A 22,503-nucleotide genomic window follows, 5' to 3' on the forward strand; every position below is an offset into this window, starting at 1 on the left:
AAAAAAAAAAAAGCATCAGTATACATCAGTTCCACATGAAATGAACTCAAGTCCCTAATGTCCAGAAAAACTGATACTTGACTTTCCTCATTCTTATACTACAAAGATTGAAAAAGCATTATACACACTCAATAGTGCAAATTTCAGTAATTTTATCAAGAATTTGGGAAAAACTTACTTCTGGGATATATTGTAGCTGCAGTTCTGGGAGCACTTTTTACAAAGCTTAAATTTCCTGTGACTCCTTTTGCTGCATATGGTCACTGTAGATAACATATTTTAGGACAGTCAGTGTTTCTTCTATTGAGAACAGCTGCAAAGCACAGTGGGATGTGAGCACACATTGCCCTGGGTAAACAGCATGACATTCAATGGTCATTATGGACCTTTTTTCCTGGTGGTGCTTTTGGTTCTGTTCATTTGTCTGTTCAAAAGCATGTATTCACTCACTTTACAAAATTATTTTTCAGTTCAGAAGCTGAAATGGAAACCATCGTTTCTGAGGTTAGAGTCAAGCAGGGAAAAGACAAGAAAAAAATGAAGAAGGGAACGGAAGAAGGAAGTCAGAAAAGGTAAAAGTGTTTTTCTAAAAACCCTTGTCAATAACAAGGCAACTACAGCTTCATTCTTTCACCTTAAATACTATGGCCTTCTGCATCCACTACAAGTATAATAAAGGAGAATTTTTCTGCTGTCTGTTTACAGTTGAGGAAACAAATCTTGATAACACTCTATTCAGTTTTGCATTGGAAGGAGATGTATGTAACACATGTTGAGTTTGCTAACATTTCTTTTCTGTGTGGTATAATGTCCTTCCATGCATCTCCTCAAAATGCTGTTCTTTAAAAAGAGGTCAACAACATTTGTCATATAATCTTTTTTGGCAAAGCTTTCATTGTAAAGGAAACACTTTCCTTTATAATCCTAATTTCCTTTATCAATCCCTGGTGTCTAACACACTTAGCATACACCTTCAGAAAATACTGGCACAAGTGAAATCCTACTTTAAGATTTACAGCTACAATGTTAATATATATTTTCCTACCATTTTCGTTAACTTTAATCCTGAATGTTAAAAAAAAAAAAAACACCAAAAAACCCCCAACCAAACAAAAAAAAAAAACCAAAAAAACAAACCCAAAAACTGACACAGTTCTTGCAACCTTATTGAAAGAAAACCAAGAGAAATATTCATTACAATGCAACAAAAATTGGTTTTCAATTTTTTTTCCATCCTGTTTGGGAAAAAAAAAAAAACTTCACAAAAAACCCCCTAATTTTATGGAACTAGGAAAGAATAAAGAGTTTATAATGTAGCAGTATGGTTATTTATAACACAATTTGATGGTGGTAAACAAAAAGCACATAAAACTTTTTAAACATTAAAGAAAAAGTGTATTTACTAGATAAAACATTGGTTTCATAATCTTCTAAAGACCAAAAAACCTAAATTGTGATCCAAGTAATAATGAGTAGTATATATGCTAGGACTGTTTCATTTATATATCCATATATATCATATAAATAAACTCTTCAGAGTGTAGCACATGACTTTCTAGGCACTAATGAATAAAACATCTTGATAGATCCTCACAGAATATGAATACCACCAACTGTATTTCACAAAGAGGGAATTGAATATAGAGCAAAGGGATCTGAAAAAAATCCACTGAAGCAAGCAGAGCTAGGATTTGAACTAAATCCAACCATGCGCCTTCAACATTGGCTTAGTCCTTCTTGGCTGCAAGTGATAGACTGAAATGCCAAATGGTTCTTATCTAAAAGGTTATGCCACTTTTAAAAACTGTATTCTGAGAATAAAAATTCATTTAATAGATTTCCATGTTACTTAAAAGCTACATGACCTGGCACAGCAAGTGCTTTCCTCAGCTTCCAGGTCTTTTAAGATCTTTTAAGACTGACTCGTCAATGCCTTCATGTTGCAGCAAGTCACATGCACAGAGCATGCAACATGTATTTTATGATCTATCACACATGTAAACTTGAAATGCCCACAGTTAATCCAAAAGGGAGCATCCAAAATACAATCAGTTTCAGTGTGCTCCATGAGTGCACAAACCAATGAGGTTTTAATGAAGGAAAGCCATCCAGAGGAAAAGAAAAAAAAAAGAAAAAATTAAAAGGAATAAAAAAGAAAGGCTATAGTCCATTACAATTTTTCACGTTGATTTCAATCTTTGGAAAACATACACCAATTTATCTGCTGACCTATAATTTGTGGCTGATCTAAATTGTGTAGTGCTCAAAGGGAAGTTATTCTGTGTAAAAAAGAATAAGAAATTTGATTACTCAAGTGCACTGTCTCATGAATACTATTGATCTCTCTCCAACAGAGAGTGGTGAATACTCCCTGTAAAACCTTTGTTTATAACAATTACATCTCAATAGCACTGCATGCAATTTTCTGCTTTTGCTTAATATATGTTGCTCTTTTGCTCTACAGTACCTTGCTGAAAAGTACAATTATTTTCAAGAAGAATTGATCATATTTTTTAGTGTTACTTATCCATGATCGTGAACATTAATTTGAATTTGGCTTCTACACATAGATCAAAATTTGGTTTTCTTATTCAATTTACAAACTGTCTACACTTAATCTGACCTTTTACTCTGCATATTCTAACTACCAATAACATGATAATCACTAGGACATATATACAGCTGAAAGAAAAATCAAAATGATTTGTAGGCACTATAGTAGGCTTCTTGGTTTTTACACCTGTTTTTCTGCTTTTTATGGTGCCTAATCTAGGGAGAATAAATGAAGACTCACATTTTTGGTTGCTCCAAACCCTGCTGGAGATATAATGTTTAGGTTCCTCCTATTTTTATGTTCATAATATCTAAGTGGCAATCAGTCATCAACACATTTAAAAATAACCTTAACTCAATCCAAGTTAAAGTAAAATGCTTATTTCCTCCTCTATAATTTTTTTTTTCTCTCTTCAACTCTAATACTTTTAATGTTCTCACAACAGGAACTTAGCCTATTTAGCTAAGGTTAAAGAAGAATGTTCTTTCTCCTCCTCTCAAAACCAGATATAGCTGGTATGCTCTTGCAGCTAAGATGGCAGAAGCATTTATAATCTTTTCCTTACTTTATAACCCAGACAGTACTGCCAGAGAGAACCTCTGCTTTAATGCCTCCACCAAAAATCATTATGTTTTTGCAAAATGTTACATTCCTGTAGCCACGTTCTCCCATCAAATTTCCCAATGCACCCAGGCAGCATCTTCGTTTCTCTTAGAAAATTACTGTATCGAGTACATACAGAGAAAATCTGCTGACTCTGCTTTTTGTGTAAAATAAGTCCTTTTCTGCTTCCTTAGATATATTTGCTTGTTATATCTTGTACTTGACTGACCAATTAACATTATTTTACTCAGTCAGAGAGAACTGCCTTCTCCTCTCTTCCCTTGGTGAACCACTGATACATTTTGTGATATGCAATCAATAAACACTACTAATTTTGTAATTTTTCCTCTATACTAAAACCACACAATTAACAAACATTTTGATGTTGTACAGATATGTAGCTCATTGCTACTATTAAGATAAAACATGGTGGTAATTAGTCATTCTCTGGTGAATGATCTTCAGTGTCTTTTTCTAAGCCATTGTCAACATCTTCTCATGACTAAAATTTTACAAAACCTGTACAATGATAAGCAGACCAGGATCTTTTGCCTCCATTTGTGCATGCTACAGATCACTGTCACTTTATTTTTTGCGTGAATTATGCTGATTACTTATTCCCACATAAGCCTGCCCACAATTTTTACTCTTTTGTACAAGCCCTTCAATACTTCACTGCATCAGATCTTAAACTGAAGTGTCAAAATAGTTTTTTCATCCGTATACTACTGAAAGGAAAATATCACAGTAACAGTGGAATGTGTGCTGGTTTTGGCTGGGCTGAAGTAATTTTTCTCCACTATAGCTAGTATGGGACTATGGTTTGGATTTGTGCTGGAAACAGTGTTGGTAACTCAGAGATGTCTTGGTTGCTGCTGATCTGTACTCAGAGCCAAGGTCTTTTCTGTTTCTCACACCACCCCAACAGCAAATAGGTGGGGGTGCACGAGAATTTGAAAGTGGAAACAGCCAGGACAGCTGATTCCAACTGACCAAAAGGATATTCCAGACCATATGGTGCCATGATCAGAAATATATAAAGGGGAAGGTTTGCCATAGGACTGCTGCTCAGGGCGTGGGTGGGCATTGGTCAATTGGTGGTGAGCAACTGTTATCATTTTCATCACTTGTATTTCTTGGGTTTTATTTGCCTCTTCTTATTGCTTTTTAAATTGAAATTAAAGTTGTTGTTTTTGTGTTGTTATTATTACATTTGCAGTTATTAAGTTGTTCTAATTCAAAGCCATGAGTTTCTTGCATTTACCTTTTCAATTCCCCTCTCCCCCTCCTGCTGTGAGGAGTGCGAGCAAGCAGCTGTGTGGTGCTTGGTTGCTGCCCGAAGTTCAACCAGCACAGAGAGTGAGAATAATATTTTCAGATGAAGAAGGTGGCGATTAATTTTGAGCATTCATTTCCTGTCTTCATTTCATCAGCCTTTCAAAGCACTCCTTTTTATAACACATTGTTATCTAACTGGGCATGCCCAGAACAGATGTTAAATTAAGGTCATATTATATTAAATAGTATGATAAAATATAAGCAGTTAATGTCTTTTTTTTTTCTTTTTTAAATTAGGAGTCAGCCAGCAACACACTTTCCATTACCAGCAGAAGACTGAGTCCAACAAATGCAGTACATCTTTCCTCATATTGCTCATGCTGTCCTAGAATGTGATTATTTCAGTTTTATTGGCAATCTGTTATTTTCGTAATTCAGTATATGACAGGACAGCAGCTGAAAACTCTGCAAGGCTCTCCTCTGCAGGTTGCCAGATTTCTTTTTGCACTTCTTTGATTCTCTGCTTGTAAGTAAGATAAAGAAAATCTTGTACCTTGTCTTTTATGAGTTACATTATAGAGTGATTTTTCTGTACCTTGTATGGAAGTGAAAAGATTTCCAGCAAGTTGGCAAGGAATATTTTTTACAAATTTAAGACAGTTACTATTCTTTTGGAAGGAAGGAGTGCTCTTTGCTGAGTGAGAGGCATTATTTGATTTACTAACTAGCACTTTAGGCTCTGTAATCTATAGCTTGCACTGTTGGCCTATGCAATGAGCTTCCACAGCTTGTTCTATTTCCTTGTGCAGCTGAGGTTCATATAAATAGGTCAAACTTTTTTTCTCCAAAGTCAAGTAACCTTCATGCAGCCTTAGAAAGTATGTTTTCATGACAGTCACAAGTCTGCTGCCTTTGTTTAAAATCTTAGTTTGTAGTAACAGTGACATATAGGGTAACTTGAAAGAAATTGTATATAAATTACCAGGCTCTAATGACTTAACTACACCCTGCAGTGTCTCATGCCCAGTGGATATTGGATTGCACTGTACTGAATAACAGGTCTATAATGAATCTCCTGTCTTTCTTCCATGAACATCTAAAGTGTTGGAAAGAGTGGTCTCTGTGATTTGTGCAAAATCTCACACTCTGAAAGATCTTTTCACCAAGCTACTAGTGGAAAGATCAATAACAGTCATGTTCAGCAATCCTTAATATCTTTTTATAAAATAATATTTCTATACATTATCATGATCATTGCTTAAACACCTTTCTTTTTTACCTTTCTTGGTTTGAAAATGTTTCTTTTCAGCTTTTGTTCACATTTTAATTGCCAAAGCAGAGGTTTTCTTCAATGCTGTAACTGCAAAATAACAGGCAAAATATCCTAGTTGGAAGAATAAAAGTTGGACAAATTAAGAGGTTTGTTTCCTATAAAAGTATTTCAGAGCCTCACTGAATAGAAACTCCTTCATTTTCTCAAAATACTGGAAGTTACATTTTTTGTATCTTCCAGAGTTAAAAAAAAGGGGGGGGTATTATTTTGCCTTTTTGTTTTTCTCATGGTCTAAACTTTTAGCTCTTCCCAGTGCTGCTCAGAATTTCTAGTCGTTCTCGTTCATTTGTCTCTTTCCCTCAGAGTAAATGCCCAATATATTCTTTATTAAATCACACATCCATGGAAGTGTTCAAGGTCAGGCTGATGAGTCTCTGCACAACCTGGTCTAGTAGAAAGTGTCCCTGTGCATGGCAAGGGGTCTGGAACAAGATGATCTTCCAGATCCCTTTTAACCAAGCCATTCTATGATTCTATGATATCAAAATAATCATTCCCAGAAGATAAACCAGATGACAAAGGCAACCCAAGAAGTAATCAGAGATTAATTTTTGCTTTAATAAAAGCATTGTAGAAGTGTTTCTCCTAGAATTTTATTCTTAGCAAAAAAAGATGCTCCTTATTCCCATTCCTTTAATTACTTTTCTCTCTATATATAGAAAGAATTTTATCATAATTTTGTTTTGGGGGTACAGTTAATTTTAATGTTTGATTTTGATTGTTGGGGTTTATATTTAATTTATGTCATCTGCTCGTACTAAAAAAAAAAATATGAAATATCAATTTACCTAAGGAAAAGGGGAACCTTTTAGTTGCGTAAGTTTTAGGCAAGGTTGGAGTCTTTCTCTCACTCTGAACTATGGAGTAGTTCATCTGACATCTGTTAAAATGTAACAAGAACAGTCTTTTGACAAGCCCAGGTCTTTTACCAAGACAATATTATAAGCAGTCACTCTTTCTCCAGTTTATTAACCTACACATGTAGTTCCAATACTTAAATAATATGGGTAAAATTGTCACTAGATATGATTAATTTTACCTTATTGCTCCCTTGTCACCTGCTTGGTAACTATTTCATTGTTTCTGATGTATAAGTGCCCAGTCTAAAATTAATAAGTGCTTTCCCTATGTAGATAATCTATTCCTTTTTAGCTGCAATATTCATCATGAGTTGCAGCTCAACAGAACTTGCATCTTGTCAAAGTATTTCCCTTTTTCCAGAACCTAAATACCATTAACTTTACAAAGCAGCAAGATATTACAGTGTTTACTTTGTTTTCCAGACAGACTTGCATTTACTCATATCTGTACACCAAATGCTAGAGATTTATTATTTCCAATTTTGAACTATGTTCATACTTATGCCTCATGTATCTTGTCTTGGCTTGTTGGCAGAGTCCTGAATTCTGTTTGCTGCTTTCTGTCCCAGAATTTGCACCTTTTTAAAAAAATATAACAAATCTTATGGTGAGGGGCATATAGGCAGATCATAGGCAAAACAGCTGCAGGAACAAGATCAAGGAACAAGCAGAGCATCCTGGTACATGTATTTAATAAGTTTAGATAGCATCTCAAAGACCTTGGCTTATTTTTTTGTATCCATCCCGTATAGTTATGGATTCATTTAAATTGTCATTAATCCATCCCAGCCCCTTGGGTCTTGAAGTGATATATTTAGGAATAGAATCAAATATGTAATTTTTCAAGTTCTGCAGTAGATCTGGTCACATTAGACTGACTCAAGGACATTCAAAAGCAACTCCATATGAGTTGTCTTCTACCTCAGAAGAGGTCAGGCTATTAGTGTTTTTAGCTACCTTTAGTGTCTTGAGATGTAACAGTCGCACATTCAAAGAATTTATCAGAAGTAGTTTCTACTTTTCATTATTTTTCACATTTCTCCTTAAAGTTACCTGTCCAAAGTCAGATGCAAATGGAGCAGAGCACAGATTTCCACATGTTCATGTTTTATCTAATTTCTCTGTGGTTGGAATCTCTGGGTTTTAAGCAGTCAATAGCATAGCATGGCATCTCTCTCAAACACTATTCCGTCATAATATTATACATCTTGAAAAGTGACCTAGTTTTGTATCAGTCCATAAATTACAGATCATAAATCATGACTAGCTAGACTATGCCTGAAAATGTTTGTGAGTACACATTGATAGGAAGGTGGTTTTTTTTAAACAAAAAGCTGCAACTCTGGATTTAACTACCCATGAACTTAATAAGAAGTTTCAAATTTCAAATTGAGGTATGCCATTTCTTTGATATACACTACTGAATTACACAACCATGGGCTGAATTATGCTTTCAGCTTTTTTTTTTTAACTTTTATTTTTAAAATTTTCTAATGTTTTCTTCTTCATCCATGTTAGATTCAGCTGAAAAATTTCTCATATACAAACCCTTATATGCTTCAGGAAGCCACATAACCTCTCATGCTAATATTCAGAGAAATAATTCCTGATCTTTTACTTGATGAAAAAAACAACTTTATAAGACAAAAAAATCAAGTTGACATGTCCTTCACAGGATGGATATACAGATGATGTATCTGCTAATGTGACTGGATGCCCAAAAACTGGACAAAATGACACAGTGTAATTAAATCTACGCAAGGCCACTTAGCAATCAAAACTGAACCTGTCACACAACAGACATGATTCTGCCGTAGGAGAGGCAAGAAACAAAGGAAGATACAGAAGAAAAGGCAATAAGGAACAAAACACCATGACAAAGTAGTCAACACTCCTAATGGCTAAGGGGCCACTGAGTAAAGAGGGCCATACACAACACCTTTCGGACATGTCTGTCCATAGAGGGGGTATTATTGCATTGCTTTATAGCCTTAACAAATATATGGGACTTCCCATTACATATAATAATGCAGAAAAATGCTATTGAGGAGATGAAGTGAGCATGAAGCACAAACACTTCATAATCCATTGGTTGAAAAAAATAATGTTATGTTATGACTTACATTTTGTAGAGCATGTTAATGGTAAGGACTTTAAAATATACATGTGGATGTGAATGCTAATGTCAGAAGTTATTAGGAAGTTGAATATATGTTTTTATATTTATGAGACATTTAATTAAATTTTGAAGGTAAAATAATGTTTAAGAAAAACAATTGGGGATGGAGGCTATAAATTCTATGTTGTTACCATACAAAGAGACAGCTTTACAAACAACCAGGATACAGCATCAGTTTTCAGTATTCTCATGCTCAAAAACTAATATAAGTTTTGTTCTAACAGATAATCTCCTTTGACAGCAATGTTAAAGAAAAGCATCTGTGCATGTGCAGCACAGTTGTCCTATTAAGACCCTAAAGGTAAAGGTCTAGCTGATATCAACTCAGTAGGTAGCTAATTTCTAGTTAATTAAATATGCAGCAACTAGCTAATACAGTGTGTAAAACTCTTATCCTCTTTGAACTCCTTAAGACCCAAATTTTCTTTCAAAGTGAGTGCAACAAAAAAGAGACATTGAAAAGGGATGAGAAGGACAGAAACAGAGCTTATTAAATTTAATCTAAAAATGAGCAGCACTTCATTTAGTCCCCATTACATTTCCAGTGCTATTAATCAGGCTTCAAAGTGCTGTGCATCTCCAGACTTCTATACTTTGGACTCTGGCTGTGTGATGCACGCTGAGCTGAGATTAAAAAAAAAAAAAAAAATTGTGGATCTACCTTTATATTACAAGATTTCATAAAAACAGCAGTGTAATGAAAATCGTTACATTCCACAATGTTTTGCTTACTCAGCTGTAATTGTCAGAATCATGTTTTATTTCACTTTTGTCAGAAAGGAATACTAGTGGTTTCTGATGTTCTCTATACTCTTGGCTGATAAATGAAATAGACTATAGGAAAAAAACCAAATTATGAAACTTCCAGTTATTAAAAGGGACTCACAATTCACACACGATTTGTTTCACCTCTTCTACAAGAAGCTCCAAAAATTTACTTTCAGTCCTTGAAATGCAGTATGTCTCCATCAACCTCGCTGCATTTTGGAGGGACAAAAGGCAGGGGGCACATAAAAAAGGCCTTCAAAAATCCTGGCTCTCCTGCACTCTAACTGTTCTGCTTCACATATATAGGAAGCCTTATTTTGTAACACTTTCTAGTTCACCAAAACCACAATCTAAACATAATTTTGAAGACTGTGCATATATTTAATAGTGTATTCATACATGACACGTGTCTCTGTATTACAGGAACATTTTGAGAAAAATGAGAATCAAATGCACCTAACATATATAGCCTAATGGTTAGCTTCACTCAGGTGAGACCTCTAACTTCAAAAGAAATAGAGAAAATGTCCTGATAGAGTTGAATTGTTGACAGCAGTGGCTTTAATTAGGCATCACTTTGTCATCCCTACTGCTCTTTCTGGCTGTACACAGCTCTCTCACAAGATCTATAGAGAGCTGTCTAGCCAGGCTTAAAACTGAAAGTCAACTGTCATTCATTCTTCCCAGAGCCATGGATCTCTGGGTTGCATCTGACACACATTCCTGCATTGAGGTTGTCATTATTGATGTGAATAGTGCTGATAACTAGTTCTTTCATAAGAAAATGCTGCTCTGGTGGAACACCCACTCTTCAACATATAAATGAAACTTCTGAGAAACAGCAAAAAAACCTTTATCAGAGACAGAAAACACAAAGAACAGTTCATGAAGCATTAACCAATGGAGCAAAATGGAAATTAGTATTAAGAATTCAAATTAATCCTCTTAGCATCAATAAAAATTATTTAAACTCATCAGACTGCCTATTCCCCTTCAAATCACACATATTACAACTGTCTCTTCCTGAAAAAGTGAAGCACAAAAGCATTTTGATAATTTCTGGAGTTTTTTCTGCCCTATGGTTGACTTTTTACTGCTGATTTTCTTTGTACATTTTTGTATCAAAAAAAATTCAGACTCTCCTATAATTATGTTCCACAACTATTGCTAACTTGATATTTTCATGATATTTTAACTTTTAAGTGTAATTTTATTGGGTACATTGAAGTAGCCCAACATCATTATCTAAGGCTTATTAGTTATCAAGGCTCAGGAAACTGGGATTTTTCTTTTTTTTTTTTTTTTTTCTGTTAGATCATGTGAATTCCCTACCTTCCCTTGTTACTAAGCTTTGTTGGTGAAACAGACTTTGCCTTCAACCAAAAGATTGTGTTGCTTTTTCAGCTGCTTCATTAAAAAAAAAAAAAATAAAAGCCTTCTGTCTTAAACTTCTGACATCTAAATGAATTAAAAAATAAAATCACATAACAACAAAAATCTTTTCTAGAGATTAAATTTGCGCTCTTGTATTCTGCAATCATTTGACTACATGAATGCTGGAACAGATTAATTTAAAATCCTGATTGAGTATTTGGAGTTGAAAACAGAGCAATAAGTCATTGAAAATTTAATTTCCCTTAGATTTACAGTGAAAGCTCAGCTTTGATCTATGGCATCTATGTCCCAAGAAACTGGCCATTCTTAATGTTATCACTCTTCAGACACATACTTCCATCACTGAAATATAAGGTATAACAGATATTTGGAACACTGGTAGAGGACTATAGTAATGAATTAACAGGCTGAAAGTGGCAGAGAAAGCTTTGTAGAATGTAGTTATGATGAACAGACATCCATCAGCATGCCAAGCCTCTGATTCAGCAATGAGCTTCTGTGTCAGGCCCTGCTTCGAGGCAGGAGCAGTCCCACTGATCTGAGCCAGCCCCAGACCTAGCACAGAGAGGTGCACTCGAGGAGCAGAATGATGCTCCAAAAGCACAAACCTGCCACAGCTCCACTTATTCCCATCAGGAATAAGTCAGACTCCTGTGATGGCAGGAGTAGCAATTGATGACAGAGGGACAGCAGGCCTGGAGAGAGGGAGCTTTCAGACACTTTCAAACCAACAGAGAAACATCCTGTGGAACCGTATGGCCACCCTGCTACTCAAATCTCTCTGGGTTTTGTTTGTTGGTTTGATAGATATAGTTGCTGTTCAGTAAAGTACTTGTGTTGGATGCCTTTGCATATTCTCAGTGGTTAAAGGGTTGAGTCTTGAGGATTGGGGGGTCTCAGCCAAGGCTCTGTCATCATCGTTGGGTCATCCTCCAGGTTAGGCAAACTTGAAACTTTGCTGGTGCTGAGCTGTGTCCCACTCAGAGGAGATTGCTGGTCACAGCCCACTGTGGTCCAGGAGAGCTCAGAGGGTCTCACTTAGACTGCTGTTTATAGGGCCACAAGCAATAAGTACTTTACTGAATTCAATGGGAATTTTTCCCAGGTTCCTCCCTCATACATACTCCTTTAGTTCTATGTGTCTATGAGTGTGAATATGGCATAGCAAATGTACCGTGAATGTTGCTCTCTTAGATTCTTAAATAGATTAGATTCATAAGTAAGGCCTAGAAGTGAGTTATTCTTATGCTATAGCAAATTTGATAGAATCTTTGGCTAAATTGTTTAAATTAGGCTATCAATTAAGTGCTGTAAACTTTATGTGTTCTTAAAACCTCCAGGCCTGAACCAATTGTCAAGTCTGGGGCTAAATTTGGCAAGGGGATCCACTCTCAACATAGTGACTCAATAGGAGAGTTTCCCTTATTCTTTTTTATCCTTATAATTTCCCATTCTTACACTTTTTCCATCCCAAGCCTTCACATAGATTATTTTTGGTTGACTTTAGATTTCACTCAGATTTTTCTCTGTGTGCTTTAACAATCTAGTAAGTATAGAGTGAACCTTGCCAACAAACTTTGCCAAGCTTTTCCGTTAGCATTAAACCTGCTTTTGCCATTATCCTTGAGTGACCTAAAACACTCACTCATGGCACATCCCTTCAAATAAGGCATTAAATCTATAAAAATCAAACAATAACAATATTTTTTAAAAAATAAATTGCGAGTTTTTTGCATTTTTTAAGAAACCAAAACAATCAAAGACAATAGCTGATGAAAACTGCTGGAACCAGGGAAAAGAAAATTCCCATATAACAGAAATTTTCAGGCACTGAAAATTTTTCTGATCACCCATGAATATAAGTTAAAGCTACTTGAACTAATGAGTCAATTATGAATCTATGAAATCGTCCATAATGTTATTGTGAAGATTCTGCATTATCTCTTTCAAAAATTTATGTTCATTATAACTCAATATACCTTTGAACTTCCACTGAAGATTTCACATTCCCTTTAAAACATCATAAAACATTCCAGTACACAAAAGTTGTCTTGCCCACCTTTTTCAAATGGAACATTAAAGAACAAAATTATTGACTAGCTCATTTATAAATACTTAAGTACCAAAATGTAGGCAGTTCAAACTGTATTACTTAAAAAGAACTGGTATGACAAATGACATCCTTACAATAAAGGACCTTTTAGACTAAGGAGAAGAAAGATATATTGACTTCTAGACTGTGTGCCAATCACAAGCTGAATTATTCTGTTCAGTGGTATCTTCGTGGGATTTTTTTTAATACAAGGAACTAAGGGAATAATGCTGAATGAAAAATAACCTTACCATTTAAAAAGCTCATCCTATTCCCATCAGTGAATCAGCAGGAAATTCAGCTGCTAATGAACACCTCTAACCTTAACCACATCTATGAAAAAACTTGCTTTGCCTAAGCATAACTGAGAGGAAATAGCAGGCTTACAGTGTATGAAAAATGACATCTTCAAAAGTATTACAACAAAATTATCTAATTCCACAAAAGAAGTTTGTATGGATATATTTTTTTGTACTAGCTGTAAGAAGACTAAAGCTTAGCTTCTTCAGTGTGACCAAAAGGAATTTATGGATTACAAAATGGTAATTATAGCATTAGTGTAAAATTAGAAAATGATAAAATTTCCATTTAACCTAAACGATTACATAAAATATAATCCAGAGAAAAAATAGTTTAAAAACAACCCCAAACTGAAAACACTCTCTCTTGACTTTCTAAGGTCTTTCTCTCATTTAAAAGTATAAGCAAATTGTTAAGTCTGTCATAAGTCTTCACACTGATCTATATATCCATCTTCATTTTAACAAAACCAGTCATAAATGTTGTATTCTTGAATTTTTCATATTCTTCAATGACATCTCACATTACTATGGATAATGATAATAATGACTACAAAACATTCTGTGACTCATCTTGTTAGCAGCAGGTTCTTGAACCAGCACAAATACTCAAATAAGCCAGCACTGAACAGAAATAGAATCCTTATGTTCTATCTCAAAAGAAAATCAATTTACAATCTCCCACATGAGCTACCCTCATTCTGTTTTTGTTTGTCCTTGTTTTCTCCTTATTAAAAAAAAAAAAATTGCAAAAGCTACATTTCTGCCACTAATTTATTTTGGTCAATTAATGAAGCATGCATATTTGTTGTAAGAGATAAGATTAAGTGAAGTAGTTTTACTAAATTATATGAATGGTTGGACAGGAATTAATTTCTTTAGAATCTACAGCACGTTCACAGTTTTGCCTGACATAAATTCCTGGAAGACAGGTTTCCACAGTATACAGACAAATTTTTGATAAGAGAATTAGCATATGAGGAAAAGACTGTATAATGAAAAGGTGAAATACAACATTATGCTCATTTTGTTTTGTTTAGGATTTTTCCTTGGTTTGGGGTTCTTTTTTGGCATCAGAAAAGGACTTACATGTATATTTACACCCTAACTCAGCTTTACTTCTCTTCTGCCCTGTACTTCCCAGACAAAACCAGCTCTACCATACTCTTTCTGTAATCATAAGTGGAAGTCTGCAGAGGCTGGCTTGAAGCAAACTTTAGGAATACAATAGCAAAGAGCTGGATCTACCTAAAACCAGCCCAGATATAGGAAGTGAGGGAATATGTTGACAGCCCATCAGGCATGATAAATCAGGGGAAATGCTCCTGAGATGTCCCTGAGACAGAAGATGGTGTGTCCCACTTGTGGGAGTTCAGCACCACAGAACACATTCTCAAAGCAAATGGAAGTACTTAGTGTCTCTTCTTCATCTTAAGTAATTAATCTTGGTTTTCATTTTTATGCTTTAATTACTTTGGTAACCTCCTTCCTCTGCCTCAAAAGCCAGGGACTGGCTGACCTTGTAAAACAAATTCTGTCACTTTCTCTGTGTCATTCTAGTTCTTGCTAAACCTGAATTGTTTCAAAGATCTCTTGTCTAAGCTGCAACTAGGTCTGACACATTTGCAGGAAATATTCATTGCAAAACCTGCAATTTTACTCTTTTTTTTTATTCTAACTAAAATATTCTCCAACATAGTATTCATATGCCATCAAAGTAATGGATTTTTCTTTCCTTTTTGTCTTTCCTCTGCCAGAACATATTCTAAACTTCTATAGAAAAGTAACTACTTTATTTTTGGCTCATGTACTAGGGAAGCAATTATTTACTATGTTTCAAATCTGCATTATTTGCCTCTTCCTGCACAAAGATTTTAATTGCAGTTTTTAAAATTTTTAAGATCGATTGTGACCTCCACCAGTGACCATGAAGCACTCTGCAGAACAGAACTCTGCTTCAAAGCCTCCACTTCTACTCAAACACATTATTACTTCTGTTAATTCATGGGAGTTGATGCCTTTGTAGATTAATGTAAAACAAAAAATCCCCAAACTCTGTTGTTCACATTAATTAAGAACTCAAAATCCAAAGTCTTTCAAAATTGTCTGTATGACTCTTGTATGTAATTATATTGTTTCAAGTTACAAGCTGGGCGAAGTTGAAAGAAGCAGGCAAGTGAAGAAGTATCTCTTCATTGTGCATCTTTATGATCAGAAACACATGAAAAGCCTCCCTCTCTCATCAGCAAGTCCAGACCAAATTCACAAAGTACAGTAATTTTCAAAGGCTGAAACCTTTTGCTAAAGAATAAAATCTATCTGAAAGCACCTACCCTGGTTGAAGAGATGGGGGAAGAAAAGGTGAGCACACCCTGAAAATTCTGTCATTTTGCTTTCCTCTCTCCAGTGGGAAGGTTGTCAGCATCAGCCCTGCAAACCCCATCCTCTGCTACCACCATCCATCCCCTCCTGTTCCTCCAAGGCATGCATGTGGGATGTGGTGTTGGAAAGTGCCCAGTGCAGCTCAGCCCAGCAGAGCCAGCGTGGGGTGGAGGGATGGTCCCAGCAGAGCCCAATTCCCAGTGCAGCAGAGCAGTGCCAAGGCATGACACAGACAGTACAGCTTGCAGGGGTTTGGCTGTCAATTTTTCCATTGTCTTGGGCTTTGGGACAAGGTCAGCTGGGAGCATAGGAACAGCCACCATCTTGTCTTTGTCCCGGTGGGCACACAGAACTAAGTTATGTGGGTTTTTTGTGGGAAAAGCACCTTCTCTTTTTGTATACTTTTGTTAATGCTATTGCTGCTGTTACTGTGTCTTTCTTATTCCACTGCTTTTTGTTTTCAGGAAATTGTTATCTCAGCCCACCGTCTCTGCCTTTGTCCCTCTCGTACTGGAGCGGGTGAGAGAAAGGTGAGTGGCTTATTTGTAATTTAATTTCCACTGAAATGACTGAGACCTTGCCTAGTGCCCAGCTTGTGTTACATGACTCTGGTATGTGCTATAAAAGCAAACCAAGGACAAATAGCTTCTATGGAGGGGGTTCTCTCAAAGCTCTGGGCTACACTTGGCCTGCTCTGATGATTAGGTAGGAACATAAAAGAAACAAAGAAGACGAACTCATAACAAATTTATGCCAGGTAAGACATTGTGCAGCAGGAAGCTAGGAGGTGATAGTAATCTAGGTATCAGTGTCCAGATGGCCATAGTGATGGAGAAAGTAATGATGTCACCAATGAAAACATTGGTTGCTTACATCAGTCAGCGTGCTAGAAAACAACAATAGCAACAGGCTTTCATGGAGGACATCCTTGCACAGTGGTCCCATTCTACTTGCAAATACCTTTTATATTATATGTCACTAAGCAGTGTGGTTCTCTTCCTGTGTCTACCTCACCCATGACAATTATATGAAATAATCAGTTGTACACACAAAGTCACTTTGAATTGTGAAGAAAAGAGATTTGCATTGCATTTGGCAATTTTTTGCAACATTGCATCAAGGAATTTACAGCCCAGAATAGATCCTGAGCTTTATGAAAGCAGCTAAAGGTATAAGCTTTGCCAAAACTCTGTGATTGGTGTATTTTAGTGATCATGAATCAATTAATTTTTACTTGGCAATTCTTGCAATTAAAAAATTCAAACCAGCCTCTCACAGTGGGGCTAGTATTAAAGCCCTTGTATGCAGAAAACAAACTCCCTTGAGGCACCAGACCTTGTAATGTGCACTTCTTCTATCCCAGTGCAGCTCAGACTGTAAAAAATGCTAATTAATCTCCTACTGTCTGCATACGCACAGCACTGTTTTTACAGTATTATTCAAATATTTAAAATGTCTTGACAAAACATGTTCTGAGAACACTTAACAGAATCTGAAAGGACTAAACAATGGGAATTCTTCATTACTGCTGATATGCTGCATGTAGCACAAGAACATGACCAAATACAGTAAATGGTATTTACAGTAAATAAATTGTAATTATAAAATTTTGAAGATGGCATAAAGAGATTTAATACTGTGAGAGACTTTAATTACTGTTCATGGCTTAAACACTGTTATGAATGACCTGTTTGCCCATTATGGTAAAATGGTGTAAAGAAGGTGTGACCACCAAATCCTCCCTGAATATGCCTCTGGACTGGAACTTTAGACTGTGAATTAAAATGCTCAATCAAACTTGAGATAAGATAAAGGTGACACTATTGTCCATTTAGCTCAGATTTAGGAAGGAATACATAAGGCTGAGGGAGAAGAATGTATCAAGAAAGATATCAGCTCTGGCTGGCTTCGGGGGCAGGGAGTATGAGGAGAGAGTTTTTGGATATATGGCATAACCTCAGGTGAGAGGCAGTAAACATCCACCCTCCCTTACACTAATTGTCTCAGTTGTAAACCCTCCCCTGCATTCACGGGACATTCACATGAAGGAGGTGTCATAGTCCATCAAAGACCCCATGAACTTCTCCCCAGACTCTTTGCTGAGGCCTTGAACTGGAGCATTGCACATGATGAGAAGTGATGCTGCAGATCCACAATCTGTTGCAAGAGACAGTGTCAAACTTGCCCCCTGCCACCCTGCCAGGAAAGGTACCTGGACATTCCCACCTTGCCTAAACCTATAATAATCCACTGAACTCTATGTTGTGCAGGACCCTCACCACCCAGAAGTCTGGGAGAAGAGAATCAATGGTAGTGGTGATATTTTCTGCTTAATCTGTCTCTGTCACTCTCCTTCTCACCCACCCCACCAAACCTCTTTTTTCTATTTCTTTATATCTCACTCTCTCTGTCCCTCATATTTACTGTTAAATAACATCCATACTTTTGACTTCAGCATATGGTCTCATTTGCACCTTAATTCGGGCAGAGGCATCTCTCTAAAAAGTTTAATAACCCCATTGTAAAAAATATACATCAGTGTTTCAGTGTTTTGGGAGGACGAAACTTTTTTGCATAAATGATTTTGGATTTTTCCTTATTTCTGCCTGAAAACACAGGCATGTAGATCTGAATTTGCTAGTAGCCACAATAAAAAGCCAGTAGCAGGTAAAAATAACTATTTGTCCCCCACCTTACAGAGATAGGGTGTATTGTTTTATTTATTTACCACAGTAAGGTACAAGGGAAGGTACAGTATTGAGCTTTCTCCCCTTTGATCTTTCTCTAAATTATTGAAATACTTAACACTGAAAGTTTTATGGCTGTTGCAGAAATAAACCAAACTGAAACTGTACAGTTAGTCTAAGAGGTGTGTTCTCCCATCCATGTATGCACATAGTCTCTATCAGCATTAATGAGAACTAGCCATGCATATGGATGAGAGAGCAGACCCCTTAATTTGTTTAGATGAGACCAATTTTACTCAGTGTAAGCTAATGCATAATTTTGCAGCATGCTTGTGTGGTTGGTGAGTCAACATGTTTTGAGGGTTTCACTTCATATTCCAGGAGTGCCTGTGTATGCTGAGAATATTTGAAACATAAGAGTGTCAGAAGATTAGTCAGGAATATTGTTCTCCGGGTACTTTGTCCCAGTGAGAAGAGGAGCCACAGCGACATTGAGTGACCTCTCAAAAGCAAACCAGGACAGAGAGCGACTGTTGAATGCCAGAAGCATGATTTTGCATTGAATCCCTACCATTAAAAAACCCTTAACAGCCATCATGAGATCTGTTATAATAAATCATTGCTCTTGATCATTAAACACAGGTCAGTAAACTTATGTTCCTAGTTAATATTCAAAATCTGTATTACCTCCTAACCTCACAGCAAACTCATAATAACCTCAGTAAACATGTTTATTCAAACAAAACATGCATCAAGAAAAATGACTAAAATGCATGAGAAATAAAACCCCTAAACCACAAAATACAAGGTGACACCGAAGACCTGCTCAGAAAAAAACCTGTGATACCCTTCCCCTCATTTGAAAATGACTTTCAGTCTGAAAACCAAGAAACATCTTTTATGTTAAATACACTATCTTTCTACTACTTCACCTTTTACTGATAATCATTTTCCTAGCTCTCATCAATCCCATTTTGTGAAGATTAGAATGGTTTTAGAGACACAGAACTGTGAAGGCATTGTCTGTTTCATGAAAAAATTGCAGACAGATAAATATGATAGCTTTTTTTTTTTTTTAACCCAAGAGAAAATACAAGATATGTCCCAAAACTGAAGACATATACATGTGGGTAAAGGACAAGAAACTGCACCTCTATAAATGTACCTATAAAAGAGACCTATAAAAGAGTGCAGATCCATTTGGAAGATGATGATCCATAATTGTCTTTAGGTCATTTTGTTAATCTTTCCTTCAAGATTTCACATTATGGGTGCTCAAACCATCTATTTGAGAAATGTAACTTTTAGTTTCCAAGAGGTTTCAGTGATTGTGTTTTATGAGGGTCTGTGTGAAGCCATGAGTAACCTGTAAAGATCATCCTAAATAAAGGTCTTGTGTAACCTTGTGCTACACGCCATAAGCAGCCAGTTTGAAACATAGAGAATCAACTGAAAATATATAAAAAGTTTTAAAAATATCCTCATATTCTACTTTTCCTGCCTTATTTCCACAAAGAATACAGAGCTTTTTCTACTAAATTCAGCATGAGGCCAGAAGAATATACCAGTAACTGACACAAACACACAATGTTTCCTTTTCAAAAGATGCTATTTTTAGTCCAACTGATGGAAAAGATGGAAAAGGGGACCACCCAGAAAACTGAACTATTTAATTATAATATGTTGCATCACTCTCAATATCTCAGTGGGGAAGAGGAGAGAGCGAAGTGATATAAAAGCACATGTAGGCATTTGCTCTATGCTGTGTGCATATAAATTGCCAAACACATGGAGATCTACAATTTAAGATATAGACTTAGGAGAATTTATGAAATGAATCATGAGCATATGACAAAAAATGCTTCATAAAGGCAATTAATACAAAAGAGAGTGCATTTTCCTCTTGTATAAAAACTTTACTTTATTTATTCCAAATATGCATTTCACCATAATAAGTGAGATGAGAAAGAGAAAGACACTACTGGGATACCTTTTCCATCTTGGTAAAGAGTAACTGTTTTTAAGGGAGGCAACAGGTTGGACACTGATTTCTTCAAGTGAAAACAGTTTTTGGAAGTCAATACTGATATTGACTCAAATGCAAGTAATAAGAGAAATGCCCCTGAGATATCTCTTTGGATTAACTAATTTCAAAACATATTGCAAAGTATGGAGAAAACTGGAGAGTGGAGTTAAGCATTTTTATCAGACAATGCTTGGTAAATTATTACCACATTATTTTTATTACAGATGTATGAAAGTATGAAAATAAAAGATTGTTATAGGCATTTTCTAAGTGAATAATATTTTGCTGCTACCTAAATTCATGTAATATTTATAAGATAAGGGCTTATTTCCATAAGTCTTAGCATCTGAGGGAAAGCAAGCTGCAGTGTGTATTTACTAAAATGTAACTACATAGTTAGTTACTTAATAATTTATAATAATAAATTATAATAGTAATAGTTTATCTTAACTGGGAATAAACCCAAACTGCCAAATCTTAAACTCATCCCAGCTGGATATCATGTTATACATTTGAAAGGTTTATAAACTCTTTCTCTGATAATCCCCGTATATAATATATGCACAAATAAATTAACCTCATGGTCTCAAAGTAATTTCTAATATTATTTTGTTCTCTTCCCCAGGCCAATCTGTGTTCCACATCAAATTCAGCACACCTGCACAACATTCCAGCAACCTTCCCAACTTAGAAATGTAGTATCCACGGTATTTGAGCTGAATCTTCAAATTTTATTTATTTACATGGGATCTCTGTAGTTAGTGAAACGAATCTCATCATGTTTAGTTCTCTGGACAGTTAAAAGACCTCCAATTAAACACATTAAAATGAAACTTCATTGGAGTGAAAACTTCACTGCCAGCAACAGCTCCTAGACTAAATAACCTAACCTCTCTATTACCTCAGTAATTCACAGTGTGAATTACCTATCCATCATCTTTTAGTTGAGTTATTGGAGGATTGAGCACTACGGAAAGGTAAAAATGAAGTTCCTATTTTGTTCAGCATAAGTAAAGGTAGACAGAAACATTCAAGGGAACTTTCAATGTTACTGATCAGGTGTGTAATCCCAGACATATTAAGCAGAAAATTCTACACAGAGAAATGAGTATTTTCTTTCTAGCTTGCTCCTGCATTATGTAGAACTGTTAAGAGAGAAAGATATCAGAAAAATTCTTGCCCCCAGTATTGTATATTTGCTACAGAATAAATCTAAACTATGGTACTCTACTGCAGAGGGGCAGTTTGAATGAAATCCAATAGACACTGCTGAAAAAAACTTGGTTTGGATTGTGCTCTCTCACTTCATATGAAGACTTCAAATGTACTTTTTCTTTTTATACTTTTCGAAAGCTCTTGTCAAGAAGGTCTTCATCTTGTCAGTAAATTATTTATTCTAAACCTTTATGAACCTTTTGAGGGTTCATTCACTCCTGTTGTAACAAAGACTTAAAAAAAGCTTTTACAAAATACATGTGGGTAATAATCCATGAAATTTTACCTGTACTTTCCTCTTCATCTGTTTTATTTACACTACTCTAAATAACTTATGGCTGTGACCATCCTTCTGTAATTAAATTAAGCCGTAATTGCATCAAAATATTTAGACAATAGTTAGTGCAGTTGAATGATGAAAACAAAAACAAATTTTAAAAAATTAGAAATAAAAAAATAAGCATTTAAAATTCAACTGCATATCTTAAAATTAACAAGCAATTCAATTGCAAAAACTTAATGAGAAAAAAATACTCACTGAGTGTAAAACATGGCACCAAAAAGTTCATAAACATTTGCAGCCTCTCCAAAGAGAATCCACATCAGGGCAAAACTAGCGATTATATTTTCATAAATTCTGTGAAGAAACTAATTTTCCTTTTCCATCAATTTATATAGATGCCTTAATCACCACAGCTTGGGTAGATCAATTAGATATACTTGAAAGAATCAACTGAGCAGTTCTTGTACTGGATGCAAAAGACCTTCCCTTCCCTTCCCTTCCCTTCCCTTCCCTTCCCTTCCCTTCCCTTCCCTTCCCTTCCCTTCCCTT

Source organism: Pyrgilauda ruficollis, unplaced genomic scaffold, assembly GCF_017590135.1.
Source record: "Pyrgilauda ruficollis isolate IOZ18807 unplaced genomic scaffold, ASM1759013v1 scaffold37, whole genome shotgun sequence".
Taxonomy (NCBI): Eukaryota; Metazoa; Chordata; class Aves; order Passeriformes; family Passeridae; genus Pyrgilauda; species Pyrgilauda ruficollis.